Raw genomic sequence first — 24,049 nt, forward strand, 5'->3', positions numbered from 1 at the left:
CTGTTGGCTCTATATTTTCAAAAATTTTGCAGAAAATTAGGATATGGCAGATTCCCATTTTCCAAAGGCAAATCATCTTTTACTGAAAAAAAAAAAAAAAAATATATATATATATATATATATATATATATATTTTGTTGTTGTTAACGGGAAGATTTAATTCAGCTACTTAATTTATATACTAATGCAGGGACAAATATTTGTACTCAGAAATATGATGAAGCTTCAAAAAATAATTGAAATGGCAATATATTAATGAATATTTCATTATATGGTATGGCATCATTCAAAGAAAATACCTGTAGTAACATCACCAATCCTTAATTACTTTAAAAAAGAAAAGAAAAAAAAAAAAAGCACTAAGAGACCAAAGAAATATGCATATATTCGATATTTATTTTTATGCATGAGATAATATTTATTACACTTATATAAATGCTTTGTTAATTGAATTTTTGTTTCTTTAAAAAAAGTGTCAGTAATTAAAAAACCTGACACCAAATTTCCTTTAAAGATTCATGAACATTTTGTCACACCTGATGTGAATTTCAAGTTCCAGATGATAACAGAAACCTGAACATGTTCCATGCAGCTTCCTATTTCATCACAAACATTTCTCATAGCTTCAGTAGATAAGCAAGAACCCCTTTAGCATTAGCTTTCTTAATCAGACTGCTACACACATAGTGCAATGTCTTTTTTTTTTTTGTGGGAATCTCATAGATTTGCTCATCCATTATTTCTTTGTCAGAAGAGTAAGTTTTGACACTTACACCAATTCTTTACATGAATCCCTTGGGTAAATAAAAGTGACTAGCTGCTCCAGGAGGAGAAAAAAAATAAAAATAAAAAATAAAAAATAAAAGTCATAAAACACCTGGAAATCCTAGATAAAGTACATGGATTTTATGAATAGTGTTTTGTTCTATGTTGCAGGTTGTCTTTATTTTTAAGTGCTGTAATATAACTCTTATACTATTAAGCAGGCAGCCCTGGAAGGAAATAATGAAGGAAATAACTGAAGTCCAGTATTTTCTGGCTTTACGTAAGCATACCTGGGGTATTTCCAAAACTTGCAGCTAGATACGGATGGAGGCTATGAAATTCAGTAGATTTTCAAGCAGAACCAACCAACCCAAAGATGTCTGGTCAAATCATACCTTTTCATTCTATGTTATAACACGGTTGCATGAATAGTTTCAGGTAGAATGCAAAAGAAGTTGCACCCCACCACAGTTCTGCAGGAACAAAGCAGAAGTATCCTTTATCACAATTTTGAAACGCAGACAGAAGTTCAAGAGAAGCCTACAAACTCTAAAACTTTGCAGCTATAATAGTGACTGTATGTTTTGTGGACCTGCTATCTGTCAAATATAGTATCCCTTGTGTTTATGGTATGATACATTCAGCCTCTGCTCAAGAGCATTATTGTTTGTAAGAAAGTAGGTTTCCAAGCCTTGAATGTCTGTGCCTGATGGGCATTTCAAGTGTAGCTCCAATTTCCATTAATTACTCACAGATTAATCTGGAACAAACTAAAATTTTAGGCAAGCTTGGATCTGGCTCCTAATCCACCCAAGATGCAGGGTTGGGGGACAAAGCACAGTAACAATACAAAATGATGAAAACAATGCCATAGCAGGTAGTTCCAGTTTTCTTGCCATCTAATTTCAGCCCAGCAAGGCTACTTCTAGTCCAGTTTTGTTAATTCAGTGATTTTAATAGACCTGAAGACCCAAAAGAAAGCAGCAATTCTGTGTTTTCTCTTATGTAAATGTGATGTGAAAACTGAAAATTTTCAGGGTAAACAATATAAACAGTATAAACGATCTCAAATAAGTTTGGAAAATGAATTTAGAAAAACAATATGTATTGTTACAGAAATCAAGTAAATCTGCATATTTTGTGCTTGTAGTAGAATCTGTCATATCTTTAAGAGAAAACTTGAATATAAATAACAGCTTTTACTAAACCAAATAGTGTAGCTGAAAAAAGCTAGATCAACTTCTGAGCATTCAGCTCTTCTTCAGGACATAAGAATAACAGACTTTGACAAAAGGGGAGGGAAAAAGAGTTGGAGGTTCTTTTAAACACCTTTACGCAAACTGGCCCTGAAGCAACCCCCTGAAGAACTCGGCCACCACGTGTGTTCTGTTTGTTGGCCCTTTTGAGGCAGTAGACCCTACCTCATTGGGAAGTAAAAACATTCCTGTTATACATGATCTATATATATGCCCTTGGCAAGCAGGGAAGACACAACCCATGTGTCTTGGCAAATGTCTGCACTTGAAAGTAAAGATGTTTTGTTCTTTTAAGACAAGAATATGTCAGTTTAATCTTCACCTGGTGTGGCATCTCAACCATCAAATGAGAGAAGGGATTTAGAGTAAAAATAGCAATGGTTCAGCCACTACATTAAAAACCACAAGACCTCTTAAATGGAGTTTCTAATAATAATAATAATAATAAAATCCTAACTGGTTAATTGCAGTTGCTAAATTATTTCTTTTTATAGTAAAAGCTTTATAATTAACAAGCCAGACATTGATTTCTAGTCATTATCAATTTCTCCATGATTATTATTGCTTCTCTAATAATCTTCACTGTATTAACATAGATTAAGTAGCTCTTTAAAATAGAGCAGCTTCATTAGCTCATTCTATCACAGGAGGACCTGCAGAACTCAGCACTTTAGTTAACCACCACACAGAAGCTGAAAATAAATGCTGCAAGAGTATTCCTAGGGGCTGATGTGCATGAAGAAGTGTGAGAAACCTCAGCACTCAACTCCTAACACTTAACTACCAGTCAGTAAAGCTTCTAAAATCATTAGCATGGACAGCCATGTTAACAATATTTCTGTGTTAATCTTTATTGCTACATTAATGAAAGGTCTTTTATCCTATGCACCTAATATATTTGAGAAACTTTATAAATCCAGTTGCAAATCAGGAATAACTTCAGCTAGGTAAATGAAAGCATGGTAGCTTCATGAAAGCTTTTGAAAACACAGCAATGTAACAAAGCACGGTAGCACAGAGGAGGGGAAAAAGAGCTCATCCTGTGTAAACCTCCTGGCTTTCAGGCCTTAGAATACACTGAAGTAGGGATCGGGATGGCATCTGACACACACACTTTTGCTCTTGCAAAACATGCTAGGGAATCTTTACAGACTAAGTAACTATTTCTCATCCAAAAGCACTGGTTTAGTTTTGCTCAGTCTTTTCCATGAAGATATGCTAAGATTGATAATAGCTATGACTGTCCTTTGGAGACCACATAGACCATTAATTTCTGCCTGGAAATAGCAGAATTCAATAAAAGTTTTAGCACGCTTTGGGTTTGTTCATTTGTAAAGTTATACTGACTTTTTTGCTCTGAGATTTTAATGTACAATTTATATAATTCAAAGAAGTCACATAGGATGTTGGCAATGAGCCAATAGTTTTATGAGTTATGCAGGAGTTTTATTTCAGATATAGTCCACAGACTGTTTATTTCATGAAATAAAATAGCATCTAATTACTTGTATTTTGGGTGACTATTCTTCTCAAACATTCCAAGTGATCTCGTTCAACTCTCCTTCATGAATTCACAAAAGAAACAAAAGCCATGGCTCAATGCAAAGGGGTTTTGAAAATGTTGTGTGATGTTTTATACAATGAATATAACAAATAGAAGAGAAAACCATATGCAAGTCTTTAATATCTCAAAATGAGCTTACACCCCATGGATCTGCACTTCCCCACAGCTGCAAATCTGTCAAGATAAGAGGATTTGTCTTGTCTTATCACTAAGACTGAGAATAGCTGGGTGATCTAGAGTTTTTTAAATGCTGAAGCTGAGTTGAATTCAGACTTGCCCTTCTATCCTTGCCCATTTTACCAAAATCTTCTGATTGCATGTGACAGAATGCAAGAATAAACTACAAATCAGAAGAGAATTATACTAATGGATTAAAAAGTAAAATATTAAAAATCTCTTATTTGAAACACGTCCTTCAAAAAGACATGCATTAGAGCCTCTAGTTACCTACAATAAATTTTTCTGCTCACAGGGAAGTCAGTCCTTGTGGGATTTTCAATCAAACTTCATAGATTTATTTTGTCAACCCTAAACAATGCTCAGACTTCTCTGTTTTTCACAGAAACGGTAGAGAGAATTCTACCTGTCCTACCTTAGAATAGGTCAAATGCTATAGGAAAATTTCTGCATTTTCCTACTGATTTCTTCAAGTTGATTAAGGTCTATTAGACTGATGCTATGCTTTTTAAATTATCAGAAATCTCAATTAATGATTCCAAAAATAAACACAAAAACCTTATTCCTTTCACAGCCCTGCACCATTCAAAGTAGCACAAATATGAAAAAATATGCAGGAGGAACAGGGTGATGCAAGATCATATCTTTGGGATACCTCTTCAGGGAATTACCACAGACATGCCTAAATTTAAAGTAAACCTAAGTTAATTGTGAATTTGCTACGATCTACACATGAACTTGAGGGAATTTTTGAAAAAAAAAAAATTGAAGCCTTCTTGAATAAAGCCTTGAAGAAGGAAGAGGGTGGAAGTGTGTAGTGGGTTTACGTGGCACGGTTTTGGTAGCAGGGAGCCATAGGGGTGGTTTCTGTGAGAAAGTTCTAGAAGCTGCCCCATGTTTGGGAAGGGCCCCATTGTTTTCCAGATCTGAGCCAATAATGTTGTTTTGCGTCTCTGTGAGAGCATGTTTAAGACAGGGAAAAAAACGCTACGCCACACAGCAGCCGGGAGAGTCAAGGGAGTGAGGAACAGCCTTGCAGGTGCCAAGGTCAGTGTAGAAGGAGGGGGAGAGGTGCTCCAGGCGCCGGAGCAGAAGTCCCCTGCGGCCGGCCTGTGGTGAGGACCATGGTGAAGCAGGATGTCCCCCTGCAGCCCATGGAGTACCACGGTGGAGCAGAGTTCCACGCTGCAGCCTGTGGAGGAGACCACGGTGGAGCAGGTGGCCCTGCACCGATGGAGGCTGCCGCCTGTGGAAGACCCCTGCCGGAGCAGATTCCGGGCCGGACCTGTAGCCTGTGGAGAGGAGACCACACAGGAGCAGGGGGCCTGGCAGGAGCTGCTGCCAGTGGGGGAGCCAGATTGGAGCAGTTTTCTCCTGAGGGATGGACCCCGTGGTACGGACCCATATCTGGAGCAGTTCTGGAAGAGCTGCTGCCTGTGGGAAGCCCACGCCGGATCAGTTCATCAAGGACTGTATCCCGTGGGTGGGACCCCACAGCACAGGGGACGAGAGTGACCGAGAAGGAGCGGCAGAGAAGAAGCGCTGTAGCCTGACCATAACCCCCATTCCCCCATTCCCCTGCGCTGCTCGGGGGGAGGAGGTAGAAGAGGGTGGATGGGGGGGAAGGTGCTTTTGGTTTCTTTCCTTTGTTTCTCACTTCTCTAGCTTGTTAGTAATGAGCAATAAATCTTACTATCTATCTTCTTATGCTGAGTCTGTTTTGCCCGTTACAATAATTATTGCGTGATTTTCTCGTCCTTATCTCAACCCTTGAGCCCTTTTCACATATTTTCTCCCCATTCCTCTTTGAGGAGGGGGAGTGAGAGAGCGGCTGTGGTGGAGCTCGGCTGCCCACTTGAGCGGAACCACGACAAAGTGGTCTTTATTTTTTCCAGAAATGTTGAGTTAGTGGTCAACAGGTAAAATTACTATCATTATCATTAATAATAATAATTAATTAATAATAATAATTATTACATTTAATAATATATTATTAAATATTATTAAAGTATCATGATAATTTATATTATTAGGTAATAATAATATTACTATATTAATAATAATATATCGATAATATATCGATTAATTAATCAATGAATAATATATTATTTAAATAATATTTAATTAATGTATTATTGGATTATGTGATTCTGTGATTATTAAAATATGCTAATGATAATGATAATATCATAATAATAATTAATAAATAATAATAATTAATAATTATAATTATAATAATTATTATAGGTTATGGTATTTCACAAAGATTTGTTTGTCTGAATATGTTTTACAGATGTAGCAAAGTGCCTTAAAAGCCCAAATCCACAGGACACCATGTTAAGTGTACCTATGGCACATGATGGAAGACTGTACAGAAACAGCTCAGCAACATGCTACTTTGTTAAGCTACAAGCTTAATTTGTCTGAGCACAGTTTCATGTTAACCTGGATACAGAAGGAGATACAGAGAGGACTAGACATTATGCCAGCTGCATGGAATTGGTCTGTGGCTGTGCACCTGTTAGTGCACTATGTGAAAAGCAATGAACATAGCACCAGACAGTGCTAAGGATCAAGGCAGTCACAGTCCTTGCAGTTCCTGCCCTTGTAAGTCCACCTTTGATACTACTTCCAGGCCCTGATCTTTGTGCAGTAATGGATTTTCTGACACAGACAGACCAACTTGTTCATAGCTAGGCTGGGACTTCTAATACATATATTGTCTTGTGTAAGCATATTCTAATATCCTTTACCACCCTGCCTGCTTGTAAAAAATTTAAAACAAGACTTTCATCCATATCATGAGACATGGAAATTCATAGTTTGTGGTCTTTATTAACGATGCTCAACTGAAACTTGATTTATGAAAAGTGAAACTTTGCTATGCAACTGTACTAAAAATTAAAATTAATTGATCTGACCATAATCGTCAGTGAACAACTGAAGAGGTTGTAACCAAGGAATCATCTTGCCTTTTGAAAACTGTCTGGATAAACTTAATGGATACATACAGCAATATGATCTAAGGGAATACATGCATTCATTTCCCTTTTCCATTCACCTAAGAGGGTACTGAAACTTTTATCTGATGCCACATTAAGGTGTAATGTGATCTGATATGCAACAGATAAGGAATTCCCAAAACTTTCTTTGATGTCTTTCAGTCATGTTTCCATCAAATAATTCACCATGGAAAGAAGACATACAGAAATTACTAAGTTCTTTGTAACTAAGCAATTGGTTTAGACTGAAAATTCATTTCTTTTGCATCTTCAATCCAAATTTTATCCAAATTTTTACTATTATTATTTTTAATCCTTTTTTTATGTATCTGATCTAGAGGGGAAAATTGTGCATATTCATCTGTAAAGTGTGTCATCCTGTAATACAGAAAACATCGAAGGGACACACCTATGAAAATATTAATTCTCCTCTAAACTTTTTGTCCCAAGGCCACCACAAATCTCTCTCCTCTTGTCTGATTTATGTTTCAACAATGTTTTCAATAATCCTCTACAGCTCTACATCTATTGAGCAAATACTCTGAAAGTGTTGCAGAGAATTGCTATGTCCTAATACAGCGTATATAGAATAATAAATATATTGAAACCAATCTATTTTCTCAGATATGAAGAGTACATGAATGTAATTGGTATTCTAATTTATGACAAATACCCTGTGGCTACAGTAACTAGAGCCCTGCACTGTAACATAAAGAACAGCTTTGCATCTTCAACATCTCATTGAATAGGGCCGTGCACTGCCTTCTCTAAATTCAGCACAAAGCTAGTTTAGATTCATGCTGTAGTACTCACTATGCAAGCAATTCTTATAAATGTTTCAGAGCAAACTCATCTTGGTCCAACTTTATTTACTTCTTGAGACACCTATGTTTCAACAGAGTGGATTAAAACAATTAAAAACTCCAAGCATGATATGGGTGTCCTGTTATCCCACTCCTTCCCCACTGGAAAGTAAATAGCCATGTGATCCTCCTGTTGCCACATGTAAAAGCAGCAGCAGCAGTAGCTCTGCTTGCATTTCTTGGTCATAAAGTTAGTACTCCATTGCAATGATTTTCCCTTTTGTGTAGGAAGAAACAGTTTGACATGAATATATTGGTCATTCATGGGACATGTTCAGAAGACTTCCTTTGCAACTTCCAAGAACAGTAAAACTAATTAAGATGAATTACTAGCTGTCTTGAGACCAGTGATACCTGATGACTTCAGGTTTGTAATGATTTAAAAAACAGCAAACCACAACAATAAAAAGGCAAGATAAACTTAGATTCTGATCTGAAAACTGTGTAACTCCCAATTTGAAAGAGGGAGAAACATACGATAGATACTCATATCCTTAATCTACCTGTGCTTTAATTCTATATATCCGCTGGTGCTACTTTTCATTTCTTCATTCCAATTCATTTATTCTTTACATAATTCTTAATGCAAACACATATCCAACAGAATGGCAGAGACTGTTTTCAAATTCACTCCTTAACTTCACAACTGGACTTTCTTTGCTAATGCAGATTTCAAATCTAAAGCCCACAAGCTTTGGAGAAGCTAACATTAGGCTGAGCTGTTACTACCAAATTTCTTGTGGCTCATGAAAGCCTCTCATGAATACTCCATTCCTCACCCCCTCAGTTCCAATTAGATCTGAACTTTACAAGATGAAAGTGTAAAATAATTTGCAGAAGCAGAAAATTACACTTTAGGGCCTGTGCATCAAACAATCTAGGTCTCTAGATATTTATATTTGTTTATCTAAGCATAGTATGCTCTGACAGTTCTTAACATATGTAATAACAAATAATAATTTTTGTATAGTTTTATGAGTCATGAAAGTTGTAATAAATGAAATGAATAAAAATATCCTGTCAATATATAAAAGATTATTTTGAAGAATAATCTTGAGGTAGGATCAGAAGATGGGCTTCATCAGCAAAATTGTAAAGGAATCAGAAATAAGAAGGACTAATACAAAGGACATGGGTTAAAAATAAATAAATTCCATGGCTAGGTAGTGGATCAAACTTCACAACAGGGCATCTATGAAAATGTTATTCTGTCTTGAAAAACTTCTGTTGTGTACTGGTAACATGAGTGGCCTTGAGAACTGTAGTCATATCAATTTGCTGAATCTCAAAGTGATATAGTAGCTTTTGGTGTCTGCCAATAGCAAGGAATAAAAAAGCAAGCAGGCTTTTGTGCTTCAGACCAGAGGAGCTCTACAAGCTTTTACAGTTCTGCGGTGGCAAAACTTTTTGGGGCTTTATTCATTGGCAGATTTATTCTAGCATTTCTTTTTTCTCTCTCTCTTCCTTTGTCAGCCCACCCGCACTCAAATATTTACTGCTTCTGATTCAGCTGAAAGAAATCCTGGAAGTGCTTTGAAAGACAATTTGGGATAACCACATAAAGAAGGCCCTTTGCATTCAGATGCTCTGAGAACTACAATATCCTTAAGCTGCAAAGACACAGGTTTATGGTGCATTATCTCCCTGACATTATTCATACATTTGGAAAGAAATTCATACTGCATTAAGCTAAAGTAAATGAATTTTGCATGTGCTGAAGGATGAACTGGAAAAGTGGAATCCATAGTCCAATCTGAGACAAGGACTTGCCCTTTTCCTGAAAGAATACTCGAAGTACTGGATTGGAGGAGCAAGCTCCTGGACATTTTCAAAGTATTATGATGAAGAGAGTGAACGAGGTCTTATGGTCTCTCCACCAACACACTACATCAACATGTTGTCATCCAATCCCTTGCTCTCAGGCTCAGTGCTCTGTCACACACCAATGGTCCTGTGTGTGGTTGCTTTTGACCCTGGTTCCAGAGTCAGAAAGGCTCCTTCTCTGGATTTTAACACTGGCGTACCTTCTCCCCATCTATACCTCATTCACAAAAGGTCATCTTGTATCTCATCTTTTATTATTTGATATAGAGATATATTTAATTGTTTAAATTAAATTAAATTAAATTGTTATATGAAACTAACCCAGAATACATTTTATTTGGTAGTTATATGCCAACACCTCTTCAAATGTCAAAAATTCAGTTGGCTACATTTTGATGTGTGTTTAATGGCAGACACAAGCACAAAAATGAATTATCAATGCTACAGCCATTCTAATAAAAGAAGTGCAACGTCTCAGAAAGAAGATAGCTCTGATTTCCTAAGTTTTGAGAAGCTACATTATGGTCCTAACAGCATTGATGACATATGGAATATTAATGGGCAAGCTTAGAAAATAAGTAAATAAATAAATAAATAAATTAGTTGGTTCAGACATGTTTTGTTTGCCTTAGTACCATGATTACTGTCTCAGTCTTTTTTATTTTTGACAGCATTCACAAGAACATAGTTAAGTGTTTCAATTAATTTTAGGTTTGGGAATTCAATATTTTCATTTCCAATACATAAAGTTGTTCTTGAAGAGAATTTAGGAACAAAAAAAAAATCAATCATTAATTTTAGCATCAACCAAATTAGATGAGAGAGAGAATTGTAAATGAAAATCCTTGGAAAAGATTAATTATTGGTATTCTGTACAAGAAAGTCATATCCTGAATCATCAGGATAGCAGTGAAGGTATGCATTGGAAAAATCAAATTGGCTTTCACAGATCCTTAGACAAGTGCCTCAGAAGAAGGAATCTAGTTATGGGTTAATACATAAAATATACCAATTTAAAGTTGACTTTCAAAAAAGCCACAATTAGAAAGGTCTAGCTTTTAATCTGGAGCTCCTTTAGCTGTTGAATACTAGAAGAAAACAATCCTTACATCCTTGCTACCAATGAAGTCCCTTGTGCACGCTAGCTGCTAGGGTGAGCCTGAATTTACTGCAAGCTGCTTGCATGTGTAGTGGAGAGCTGATAAAAAGGGAGGATGATCAGAAAAGGTGACAGAAACTGCCAGAGAGTCTTACTAGACCCTTGTTTTAACATAAGGAGTGTTAGATGTTCCTTGGCTGCTCTTGAAGTCCAACAATTTGTAACTGGAGTTCATTCTGATAAATATCAGATAGAACATACATATTTAAAGCAAAAAATATTGAAGATGAGAGGACACTTAAATGAAAAGATAAGAATACATATTTATTCTCAAGTATCTAAAAATATTTTGCTTGAGAGGTGCAGGTTGTTTGAAAATTTTCTGCTCTTGTCCTGTGATATTAAATCTGAAGTAGATTTTACTAGCACAATGGAACTAGTGTCATTAATTAGTCCCATTTCTTCTGTTAACACTGAAAACACTGGCTTTTTTTCCCAGTTTGCCTCCTTCAAAGACATGCCAGATGAGTTCAGGCTCTGTTTTGAGACTGGAAATTAATAGCAGTATTTTGATCAAGCTGCATTTAAAATGACTATGCTCAGTTAAAAAGCATGTTAATTCCAGGCTGCTAAAATGAATGGCTGATGCTCTTCAACTTTCTTTTGCCGGTGGGCAGCCACAGATCCTATGTGGATCTGTGACTATGAACAAAAGACAGAGACACATTATCTGTCCATGGTAATGCCAAACGACAAATAAATTGGTTTCTGTATTATTTTTTTTTTTCCAGAATAAACACAGAAACTGTCTGTTTTGCTTTACATTTCTTTTCTCTGTCAGCTCTAAAAACCACCCATTGTGCTTGGATATCATACAATGCATCTGGTATGCCCGATCACACACTGTTCTGAAAACCCTTCCTGTATCTCATTGTAACAAGATGAGTTAAGGGTAAAGTAATAATCTTACAGGACCTGGATTTTCTTAGTGTTTGTCATCTTCAGATAGATTCTTAAGAGTATTGTTTTAACACAGTTTGCAATATGTACACATAACATCAGTCACAGAAAAGCTACGCTATAGCTAAACTTTAGCCAAATAATTTTAACTATTTACTAGGGAAAGAAAAAAAACAAACAAATATCTACCATAGCAGAGCACGTCTGTGGTACCAGAGCTCTCTGGTACCACATTATTATCTATTCTGTCATTAACATAGGCGGCTTGTTCATCATGGAGAGAAATGTCCATTTAAAAAGAAACATTTGAGATTTGTGACAAAAAAAAAAAAATCTTTTTAAGCAAGAAACATATTTTTTTTCCCAGATGAGATGCTTTTCTCTTATTTCTGTTTTTTCTATTTATAATTAAATATATTTTTAGTATGTATATATTAGCAGAAATGATGAAAGTACTGCCTCCTAGCTTTGCTAGACAATGCAGAATTTCTTCTGACACCTCTGGAATATTTGATGTTGGCAACAGCTATATAATGAATATTGTACTTGAGAATATATGCTATAAAAATGAAGGTGTATCAAGACTTTCTGAAAGTAAATACGTAACTATACAAAAGAGATTGTTTCTTTAATGTAGACCACAACACCTAGAAAATGGCTGAGTTCCACTTAAACACTACTTTGGGGTCCTGGAAAGATTGTTCTTGAAAAAATATCCACATCATCTTTTTTCCTCTTTTCCTTTATCCCCTTAGCCTTCTCCATAAACTTGGCTGAAACCTGGGGCTATGAAGCAAATGCTTGCCTTGAAGAAGCAAACTAATATTGAGGGCCTGGGAGAATAAATGTACTTGTGGAGTTATTAGGAAGGTTTTAACCTGCTTCTTGTAGTGCCCTCATATGGATTTTTCTTAATATCTGAACATAGTATTTCTGCACTAGTGCTGAAGCAGAGATGTGCATGTTCAATGATGGCATATGCCCAGTGTTGCCTCTGATTGCTTGTACACACTTTTGTGGCTGAGTTCCTCTGCAGGAAGAATTGCCAACACACAGCCTACATGACCACATAATATTTTGAATGTAATGTTATGAAACACCTTACAATGAAATTCCTTGTACAAGAGGAACAACTTTGACTCAGGAATTTACTCCAGTCAGAGACCAAGGTTAAAAAAATAAAATAAATAAAATAAAATAAAATAAATAAATATTAAAAAAAAATAGAAAAAACATCTCTTTGTTCAAGTTCCCACTTTTCAAAGTTGACACTGCACACAACTACACAGAACTAAACCAAAGGAAATCTGGTGCAACAAAAAAGAGGTAACTTAAATCTCTCTAAAGACAAAAGTCAAGCTCCCATAAACTTCAGCAGGTCCAAGATTTCATCTACATTTTTCTGGTATGCAGTTTGTGGCTAACATAAGAAGAAAATACAACTTGAAGAAATAGGTTCAATGGTATAAGCTACCATAGCTCAGCCATCAATTCCACTGTAAACATATCCAGCTGATACCAAAGATGGCATAAATAATGTTGGCTCAAATGTGTTTTAGCAGGAGTTTTTATCTGGACAGGACTTGGTTTGCTTCCAGCTCATATTTGAGCCTGCAGATATTGCTAACCCTAGTGCTGCACAAACCAGAATGACATACCCAAAAGCATTCCTCTCACCTATAGCCTTGGGAACAAAACCATGCAAAAACTTTTCATGTTATGCCCTTGAATTGGTGGAAAAAAAAAAATTATAGTGAGCTCTAAATATCTGGATGTTTTCAAATTACTTCACCAGTATTTGAAACACACTCAAATCTTATTAGTCCAAGAAATTGCCAGTGCTGTTACAGTCAAATGTAAAAACACATTGCTGTAACTTGGACAGAGCTTGTTTCAATATTGGCTTATTTCAAGCCAATACTTTGGAAGACAAGCCTGTGAGTGATTCCCTAGGTCACTGAGTCTATTTTTCTTTTATTAAAAAAAAAAAAAAAAAGACAAAAGACAAAAGAAATCTTATATGCTAATTGATCACACTTATCATAAAACTACTTCAGCCAGAGTTTATTTCCTCCCATCCTGTTGAAGTCTGTTCTAGAGCTTCATTGTTTCATTTCCCTTATTTTCAAGTAAGTTTTTTTCAGGGTTAGTTTATTTACATTTCTTACCACAGTCAATCCTGCCCATCAGCCTAAATCATGTTTTTTCTCCTGTACATCTATCTCTTGGTTTTAATGTTCTAAGCTGAAATCCATTCGAATGTGTTCTTTTAGGATGTAAATCCACAGCAGATTTTGAGTCATTTAATTATGCCACTGTGCCCTTATGGAGCTGCCGTTCAGCATGAGACCACAGATGCAAGACACTTCTCTTCCTGGCCTGACAAGCATTTTTCCCTCATAGGAGACTTCTTTCCAAGCTGAAGAAAGCCCACATGCATTTGCAAAATTCACATAGAATGTTAAACAGATGCACACAAATAAAATACAAAAGAATTATGTACTTGTTAAGAAGCTTAATAAACAGTACTGAGCACTCAGTACAGATAAAAGCAAGGAAAATGCTTAAAATCATTGAAACCCTAGCATAAATCAACAAGACTAGAAGCCACACAGTTGCAAGAATTCCACCAGGAAAACTAAGTGAGCATAAACCAAGTCCTTGCAGAAATAATTGCAGCAGTGGGGCCACCGTCAATTTAGTGAAGTAAGGCAATGTGGCAGAGGCAATGAGGAGAGCAGCAAGCACAATGAGACGACTAGAGGTGAGCAACCAGCAGGATGAGAGCTGATCAAAATGAAGGGTCAATCGAGAGATGCTCATTTCTACCCTCTTTGGGGATCTCTGGTCCTGAGGTATGATATTCAGAGCAGTTTCATAGACTCAAAGAATATCCTGAGTTGGAAGGGACCCACAAGGACTGTTGAGTCCAAATCCTGGCTCTACATAGACCACCTAAAAAACAGACCTATGTCTGAGAGTGTTGTCCAAATGCTTTTTGAATTCTGGCAGACTCAGTGTCATGACCTCTTCCCTGGGGAACCTGCCCGACCACCCTCTCTGGGTGCAGAACCTTTCCCTAACCCCCGGCCTGACTCTCCCCTGTCCCAGCTCCATACCATCCCCTCGGGTCCTGTCACTGTCCCCAGAGAGCAGAGCTCAGCGCCTGCCCCTTCTGCTCCCCTTGCAAGGGACCTGCAGGCCACCATGAGGCCTCCCCTCAGTCTGCTCTGTTCTGGGCTGAACAAACCAAATTATTACAGCCACTCCTCACACATCTCTTCTAGACCCTTCATCATCTCTGTTACCCTCCTTTGGACACTAATAGTTTTATGTCCTTTATATATTGGCTGATCCCCGCTCATCCACCCTTTGTAACACCTGCTAAAACCCAGGTACCATCAGAGGCTTTTATAAGACGCCAATGAGAGACAAATTTCAGCTGCTGAAAATGCATTTACTCCTGAAACAAACTGAAATACACCAATTTGCAGTCATCTCACAGTACAATGTAAAAGTAATTGAGCTAATATTACAGTTTTCCATAAATTATGCTTAGCTTGCATACAGCTTCCTAAAGACATTTTCACCTTTCTCCTATTGGAAATGCTAGACCTCTTTAAGAACCCTGAAAAGTGTTGTTTTTCTTTTTCCTCCTCAAAGTTCTTAAGCTTAACAGCAGTACCACATTTCTAATTAAATGGACAGATAGGGTGCTGATAAAATCTGCTTTCTGTAATAAAAACTATTGATATTGTTGACCTGACAGATTATCTGCAATAGACAGAACACAATGGTCAAATCTAAAAAGCAAGGGAGGAAGAGCAGCTTAGTACAAGAATATGTTATATTATTATCTGTCCTTCTGCCTCTTGGAATTATTAAGAATTATTACAGAAATTATCAGTCATCTCTGCTTCTTTTTCTCCCATATGGAACAGAAACCGTGATTGAATGTCATGAAAAACTTTGATTTTTTTTTTTTCTTGATATGATGACTTTGTAAGGTGAGCTTCTTATTTTTCATGGTAGTATCTCTTAGAGGAATCCCCAAGATTTATGACAGCAGATGCCATTTTTCAAAATTTTTGTCCCATATTGTATAAAGCAAAACTTAAAATATCAAAAGAATATCCCTAATAACAATTGACATTTCTTACAAAGCTTTTTATTCAAAATTCTTAACACTCCTAACATAGTCCAATACTGACTACTAAAAGTTACTGGTTTTGTGGAGTCTGTAATAAAACAAAACACTGTCTCCGTGAATTAAGGTCATATAATTGCTTTGTGAGTACCTATTCAACGTTTTTATTACTATTCCTAAAATAAATAAATAAATAAATAAAAAGTATCATATGCTTGGTGTCTCAGAAAACAAGCTGAAATTTCAACTTGACCCTTTATGCAAATCCTCAAGGGACATTAGGAGCCAAATTTTTCCACATGGAACTGTATTTATAGCCAGAGTAAACTAACAAGACTGTTGATTTTAGGGAAATTTTGTTCATTTAGACTGTTGAGATGGCCTCTGGTTTACCTCAGGTTTCCTCTTCAGGCTGCAGTATCTACTATCTACCCATTCAAAATAGAAATAATGAAATCTGCCTCTGTCACTCAATTTTGTGCATTTCTAGGTATTTTGAGGTCATGACAAAGACAACAGTCATCTACTTATCCCTAGCTACTGAATTTACAAGAGGTAAAAAAGCAAGCAAGCAAACAAAATGCTACTGTAGTAGATTTAATTTCTTCTTTTTGTTCCCTATGCCAAACAATACCACCTTATTTTCAGACGCTGATCCGTATCATTTCCAAGCATTCGATACTCAGGAGTTAACTAAATGCTTTAGCCTGAAAGATATCAAGTCTTTTTTAAAAAGGCTTATTTGCATTTTCCTGTGACCATATGAGTGGAGGAATACGGGCTTTTAGAGAGGAAAAAATAACCAAATATCTTGATGGGGTAGCTATCAGGATTAGTTTAATTTTCCTTGTGCAGTGGTTCTAGGCATAAAATAAAATAAAATAAAATAAAATAAAATAAAATAAAATAAAATAAAATAAAATAAAATAAAATAAAATAAAATAAAATAAAATAAAATAAAATAAAATAAAATAAAATAAATTGCAGATGGAGGAGTCAAATAACAAAGTTAAGAAAGTCCACAATTGCACCATTGCACCACATATAGTTCAAATTCCCATGCCTGTAAGAAAACCAGTGCAGCAATGTAATGGGAATATATTTACCTTTTTCCAATTTTTCATTAGCTATTCCTGAAAGATGTTCTCTTTTCACAATATGAATGAACAATGTTCATTTTAAATCAGATTTAATACATATATATGTATATTCGTTTTATTTTAGTACATGAGATTTCCCAAAAGCTACTTCATCTTAGTTGTCTGCAATATCCCTCATACTTCATGGTAGGATTTCCTGCCATCTATTGTTTCTTTAAAGTAAGCAGAACACTGATAATATACTTTGCCTGTTCATGATGTACAGAACACGGTTTATTTTCTTTGCAGATATTTTTATTTTACATGATGTCATTTCTCCTACAGGATTTACACATCTCCTACAATATATTTATTTCTACATTTTAAAGTTAACTTCTAGGTCATTTCTAGGCTAAAAAAGAGTCTACCCATGCTCCTTTCAAATTTTAGTGAGCTGAAACTCCAACCCATGCTCAACATTTTTCACAACTTCCAGAGTTTTGAACAGCTGCCCTTCTGCCTGAATTCTGACAGGCTGTTTTACAGTGAAAGTTCTCTGCCTGTTTTTTGTCTCTACTGATGCAAAAATGCTAGTGTGTTTATAAAATGTATTACAAAATTTTCTGCTGTTACTCAAATTACTTTATTATTTAGATGAAAGTATCTATCAATTGTGTAACTGCTTGACACTAAACAGTGTTCTTGGGTTACGCTTAATTCCCCAAGCAGGAGGCCTCATATCCAGCATCATCTGCCTCATTAATATAATTAACACCATTCTCCCAAATTCATAGGTTGATGACCTTTCAGTGACTTGTGGATGAAACATCATATTTTATTTTCCTTCCTGTTATCAGCCATGTAAATTGAATAGTATACTGAATGTCAGGGCAATAGTTGAAAACAATAACTTGCTTGAAGATAGCAGCTCAACAGACACTTGAAGGGTCAAACTGTGAAAAGAAAGGCCTCTGGATGACTTCTGATGGAAATCGGGTCACTGTTTTGATACTCTGCAGCTCCTAATGAATATATCATATTTTACAATTCCAGTAAGATGTGAACATGGCCCCTAACTGCCATTTGCAAAGAAACTGTTTCATTCATTAATACTGATTTTATTGTATTAAAGTAATTTTGAATACTTACATAAACGTGTTTTTCTTGACAGACCTGTTTAAAAACAGGTTTGCAAAATCAACAAATACGTGAAGTTGCATTAACTCAAAGGGTTGAGACTTTTCACAAAATCCCCACCAACAAATTCAATAGTAGTCCTCTGTATGTAGGGGATAATTATCTACTGGGTCATCACACAAAAATATAACTGTGGTGTGTTTTTTTTTTCACAACTGTGAAACACTGCAAAGCCAAAGTCATGCTCTTGATGCCAGGAAACACTTCTGAATTTATACAAAATGGTTAGCAGTTGATTTTTTAATTTTTATTTCTATGTAATTAAGAGTATATTTAAGATATGTATCACAGTCATCCACATCAAAACTTCAGTATATGGTGCATCATTTACTACATAAAAGTAAAAAAGGAAATATGCAGATGTGGATATTTCAACCCTTGGAATATTTAACGAATTGCTGAGCACTAAAGAGATGACCTTGATTCACTCTTTGTCAGTGAAAGAGCAGAAGACAACAGTTAGATTTTGAGGTAAGATGTTACTTTCTAAATGGAGACATGGTGGAAAAAGTAAATGATGTATTGATATATACAGTGAGAAGAGAAAGAAGAGAAAGAGAAAGAAGAGACGAAGATGAAGGGGAAGGGGAAGGGGAAGGGGAAGGGGAAGGGGAAGGGGAAGGGGAAGGGAAAGGGGGAAAGGGGAGGGGGACGGGGAGGGGAAAAGAAAGAGGGAAAGGGGAAGAAATAGGAAGAGATAGAGAGAAAAAAGAGGAAGAGAGAAAGAAAGGAAGAGGAAGAGAGAAAGAGAGAGAAAGAAAGGAAGAGGAAGAGAGAAAGAGAGAGAAAGAAAGAGGGAGAGGGAGAGGGAGAGGGAGAGGGAGAGGGAGAGGGAGAGGGAGAGGGAGAGGGAGAGGGAGAGGGAGAGGGAGAGGGAGAGGGAGAGGGAGAGGGAGAGGGAGAGGGAGAGGGAGAGGGAGAGGGAGAGGGAGAGGGAGAGGGAGGAGGAGGAGGAGGAGGAGGAGGAGGAGGAGGAGGAGGAGGAGGAGGAGGAGGAGGAGGAGGAGGAGAAGGAGAAGGAGAAGGAGAAGGAGAAGGAGAAGGAGAAGGAGAAGGAGAAGGAGAAGGAGAAGGAGAAGGAGAAGGAGAAGGAGAAGGAGAAGGAGAAGGAGAAGGAGAAGGAGAAGGAGAAGGAGAAGGAGAAGGAGAAGGAGAAGGAGAAGGAGAAGGAGAAAGAGGAGTGATAAGTATACACTGAGTAATGTCTATAGATAGATATGTGTGCAGCTATACTATAGACAACTGTCTCCTCCTTCCTTTAAGAGGTAATTTTCATCCCTGATTCTTTCAAGTTTCATTTTAATTATGGTCTTGTAATTCTGAGTATTAACAAGCATCCAATAATGATTATAACATGAGTCTCAAAAATAACTGAAATTCTGATAACTGCATAGTTGACAAAGTATTTGCTACAGAAAGATCTCGCACATTACTACTCTGGGTAAAATTCAGTTTGGGGACCTGTAACATTATTATTAGTCCTAGTAATAGTAAAAAATATTCTGTATCTTAGGCTCTGTAGTTAGAAACTGGACTGATATCTCATTGAATGGAGCGGTTCTCAGTTTTTCATCAGGCACAACCAAAGTCTACAAAGCACCAGACCTAAAAGGTATAAGTAGACAATGCAAAAATGTGACATGAATGCAACAGGAATATGGCACATCAATCATATTTTTATATTTCCTTACAGAATTATGCTCACATTAACTAAGGCTTAACTAAGGTGGATATATGCAATATGTATGTCAAACCCAGTAAAATACCCTTGAAATGGTGTTTTCCTTGATTCTACAGACATACAAACTGATACCGTAAGGATATTCATCAATCTAATTACACCTATATAATCATGATTATGTAAGTTCTATAAAAGAGATCCAAAGCAAACTTTTCACCCTTGTCTATGTCCTTCCAGTTTATTATTTATGAACTCTACTGTAACAATGGCAGAAATTACCAACTCTACTAAATTCTTATGTTACTGAGGTTATTCAGCTGCTGAACTTATCACACTTTTCTCTTTTCTTTTCTGAAAAGTCTGTGCCTCTTCACTTTATCAACAGACATTGGCTGATCTTTTAAGTGCATAGGAACCATCCTGCTGACTTCACTCTGAATGAGACACCAGCTCTCATGGCCTCAGAAAATCCTTTCCATCACAGAACATCAAAACTGCAGCCTACAGCTCTGTCACCAGGGAGGAGCTCTAGTTCGCTCCTCTGCTGCAAACAGCTGCACCATAACAGAGGATACTTCATAGCTCATCTGGGAAATGAACTACCACTTGCTTGATTATGTCTGCTCAGCTCTTCAGAAATATTATCACATTTTGCATACATGCACCCATTTTGTTTAAAATATTAAAACCATTTGTTTAAGCTGAAAAATTTGGACTTCATTATTTAATCCAGTTTATAGAATTCCCTCTTTCTTGCTAAAATTAAATCTTAAAAACACAACCTTTCCATAAAGAGGAGGATAGGGATACTGCAATTCAGTAAACAGACTTTGAACTCCCTAACAGTGTTTGAAGTTGAACTTTCTTCATTCATCTGAAAAGCAAAAGTCCTTCAAGCTTCTCCATATGACCAGGCAATTTTCCTGAGGACCATTCACAGCTTTTAAGTCTTATTTTTCTTAATATAGGGAATACTCTATTATCAGCAACTTCATCTCTGACAACTGTCTTATTACAGACTAGGCTTTCTATTCCAAAGGCCTTAGGATATGCCTAACAGCTAAAGTCATATTATACCTTTCCATCTAAACAGCAAAAAACTTCCATTAAGCGTCTCTGACAAGCTCCAAAACCCTTATAACAGAATTTTTTACCCATCTATATTTTTAAAATTTTGCTTATGCAACCATACAGCTTTTCCTGTAAATGCAGTTCTCCTTTGCTTTTTAAGATACAAACTATGTTGGCAACACATATACAGTCCAATGCCCAAATGAATGTAAAGCTACTATGACAATAACAATGAAGATTTAGAAACATTTAACTAAACCTAGATTTGTTTCTTGCTATTGAACACACAGACAATCAAGCTTTGTTCTAGCTTTAAGTGTTTATTATCCTTTTTTTATTAAAAAAAAAAAAAAAAAAAAAAAAGACAATCCTATACTTTTGGTCATCTAGAAGCAGAATTGAAAAGAACACACCAATGTAAAGAAATGAAACAGGAAAACAATAGTTTCTCCTCTCCCTCTAAGCCCTGTATGCTGCACCTTAGGTCAAGGAGTCTATTCGTGGTGGCTTGAAGATGGATAAGACTATGAAAGAAATGTGAAGACTATTGTTTTCACAATTTAGAACATGAAACAATGGTTTTAACTGAACTGTATAAATTGTCTGCAAAGTAGATCCAACTTTTGAGGGACCAGTTTAAACTAAGAGCTCTGGAATCAAAAAAGTGTTGAATATTTATTGTACATTGCACTGAGAGATGCTGATGAAATCTTTTGTGGAGACAAGGTTATTTTTATTAAAACTGCTCTAGTTGGAAAACACGCCCTGTTTAATATATTTATTATTTTTTTTCCCATTTAAAAAAATAAATAAATCTCAGGCTTGACAAGTGTTTGTCTGACAAAAGGAAAGGTCCCCAGGAGCTCTTCATAGTTTTTTACGGGGTCTACTTTAGGACAAGAGGGCAAAAGCAGTTTTGCCATCCCCAATTCAAATACAACTCAGAGTATCAACAAAGAGGGTGGAAGCTCTTTTGCCACCTACATCATCTGATCATATTCCTACTATTGTATCATCATGAAAAAAAAAAATCGACAAAACCAATTTCACCAAAATGTCCCTAGAACTTTCAAAAAATTTTAAAAGTAAAGTTTTCCATTTCTATTTTTAAGATCTCCCGCTCTCTCTCTCTCTCTCTCTTTATATATATTTCCAAAGAAGCACAGGCTTATGGGTATGTCCCTTCTCTCCTGTTATCTGGGATATGTTGTCTTGACACTTAAATAGTCACTGACTGGAAATACCTCTGATGTTTCTGAAAGAAGAACCCTCACTGCTCTGCCCGCCAACTTATTTTCAGTGCATGGGCCTGAAAAAACACATCTTCCTCTCTCACACATATGCATGTACTCATACTCATACTTTTTCTTTTTTTTTTTTTTTTTATTTTTTTTTAATTCCTTGTGGTAGGTGGAAAAAAACGAAATTAAAAAAAAAAAAAAAGAGGCAAGCTGTGATATCACCTTGGATGTTTCTTGTAGAACTGCTAAATGCAGTGGGTCACCCACCATTCACAGTTTGAGCAGACTTTGCTGTTTGTCAGTTAGTGCTGTTCCATTACGGAAGTTATGTGTCAACTCTATTGCTTCTAGCAGTATCTGAAAGAAATCCTAATGCTGCCGGATTAACAGCAACAGCAGCTATGAAACCCAAATGGTCAGTAGCGAGTGTTTTTTGCTTTCTCTCTTGCAGTTTGCCCCAGGCTCCCTTCTCGCTATTACCACAGACTTTGTAGACTTGACAGGACTCATGTGACTTAATATTTTCCTCATTTTTTTCCTCTGGCAGAAGCATCTACTGTACCAGGGATAAGATTTTGTTTGGCCCCCTTGGCTTTCAAAACTCAGCTGTCCGCAGTTTCTGCCTGTGGCACTCACAGAATATCCCCTCAGTCATACAGGACTGAATTAGTAGAGAAACCAAAGCTAACTATGGATCATTGAAAGGTAGCTTGCTATAATCCCTAAGGAAGCAGAAGATGTCGATATCATCCATCTAAATAGCTCATGTGTTTCTTGCAGCACAGCTGCCAAGCAGCTAGCTTAGGGGGAGGAAGATGAATTTAATGGGACAAAAAGATCTCATGGAAGAAATATTCTGTGTTCCCTAAGCTGTTATCAAAAGATAAGCCAGCATGGGATAGGAATGTCCATCCTCAGTGTGACAAAAGACCAGGGGAAACATTCATTGAGGGTGAAAAGAAGAACAGTTTATTTGTGTGAGGAGAGGTAAAAATCCATTTGTCCACATAAGAGAAACAAACAAAAGAAAGGCAAGAGCAGAAGAGTAGATAAGAAAACTCAGAGGACAATTAAAAATACCTTCTCTATTTAGAAATCTATTCTTCACAAAGTAAAGTAAAATAGTCATGCTGCCACCATAACCATTAAATAAGGTAAAGTGTAGAAGGACAGGTGTCTTTTTCATTCCTCAAATTTAATTTTAATTAAGCACAAAACAACTCATTAGAATAACCAGAACATCAGAAACAATTAAACAAACTTCTCTGCAGGGATCAGATGAAGGACCTTATCAGAAATCTGTGGATGGACATAGAAAAGGAATGGATAACTCTGTGAACATAATGACGTTTACAAGCTACCCTAATTAAGTTGGATAACTGCATCCATGCAACATTATGTTTGATGAATTAAAATGAAAAAAGAAGCCAGGAAACAATGTAATCAACTCAAATACATGTACATAGTGAAACTTTTATACTATAACTAAACTGTCATTAATATAAGTATATATACACACATGTCCTGATTAAAACAGAGGAAACTTGGGCCTCTGCTCCTGAAGGAATGCAAATCTCCACTTTAATATACAAATATACTTGTAAATATACAGCAGCATTAAAAAATATTATTTTCTTGTATCTCTACACTCACCCCCACTGGCATAGAGACTTTCTGTCTGTGAAGGCAACATTTAATACACAAAAAATGCAGATCTTAAACTCTCTGCTAAAGTCAATGACCCTTAGGAACAGTTTTTGGTTTGGTCTGCCTGCCAACAACATTCAAATAGCAGAAGCTACTGTGATGAGACTCCAACAATTCAGAAAACACAGTTCATCTACTGTGAATAGATGGATCAACTGTCAAGCAACCTTTAGTTTCCATTACCTTGAGGAGTGCTTTGAAGAACGGAATAGTTCTGCTTCTGCCATTCCTGAATATAGAGAACTACCACACTGCAGGAACGAAGAGACAGTGACAATATTTAGAGTAAGCTTTTAGGACCTCCAGGATCCACCCCATGATGTTATCTCAGTCCAGAGTACCTTATCACAATTGGCATTTTATCATAAGTATGCTTACAGGAACACTTATCCCTCACACCCTTGCTGCACTTCTTT

At 36.4% G+C, this 24,049-nt stretch overlaps 1 long non-coding RNA gene across 1 annotated transcript in view; it reads right to left on the reverse strand.

Annotated features, from left to right (window-relative positions):
* The window catches only part of LOC137843897 (uncharacterized), a 54,367-nt gene extending 30,462 nt beyond the window's left edge, over positions 1-23,905 (reverse strand). The window contains exon 1 of the long non-coding RNA XR_011089741.1: positions 23,817-23,905. This is a non-coding gene — a long non-coding RNA (uncharacterized lncRNA). The remainder of the gene's footprint in view (positions 1-23,816) is intronic.
* Between the last annotated feature and the right edge of the window lie 144 nt (positions 23,906-24,049).

The sequence above is a fragment of the Anas acuta genome, chromosome 1 (assembly GCF_963932015.1).
Source record: "Anas acuta chromosome 1, bAnaAcu1.1, whole genome shotgun sequence".
Taxonomy (NCBI): Eukaryota; Metazoa; Chordata; class Aves; order Anseriformes; family Anatidae; genus Anas; species Anas acuta.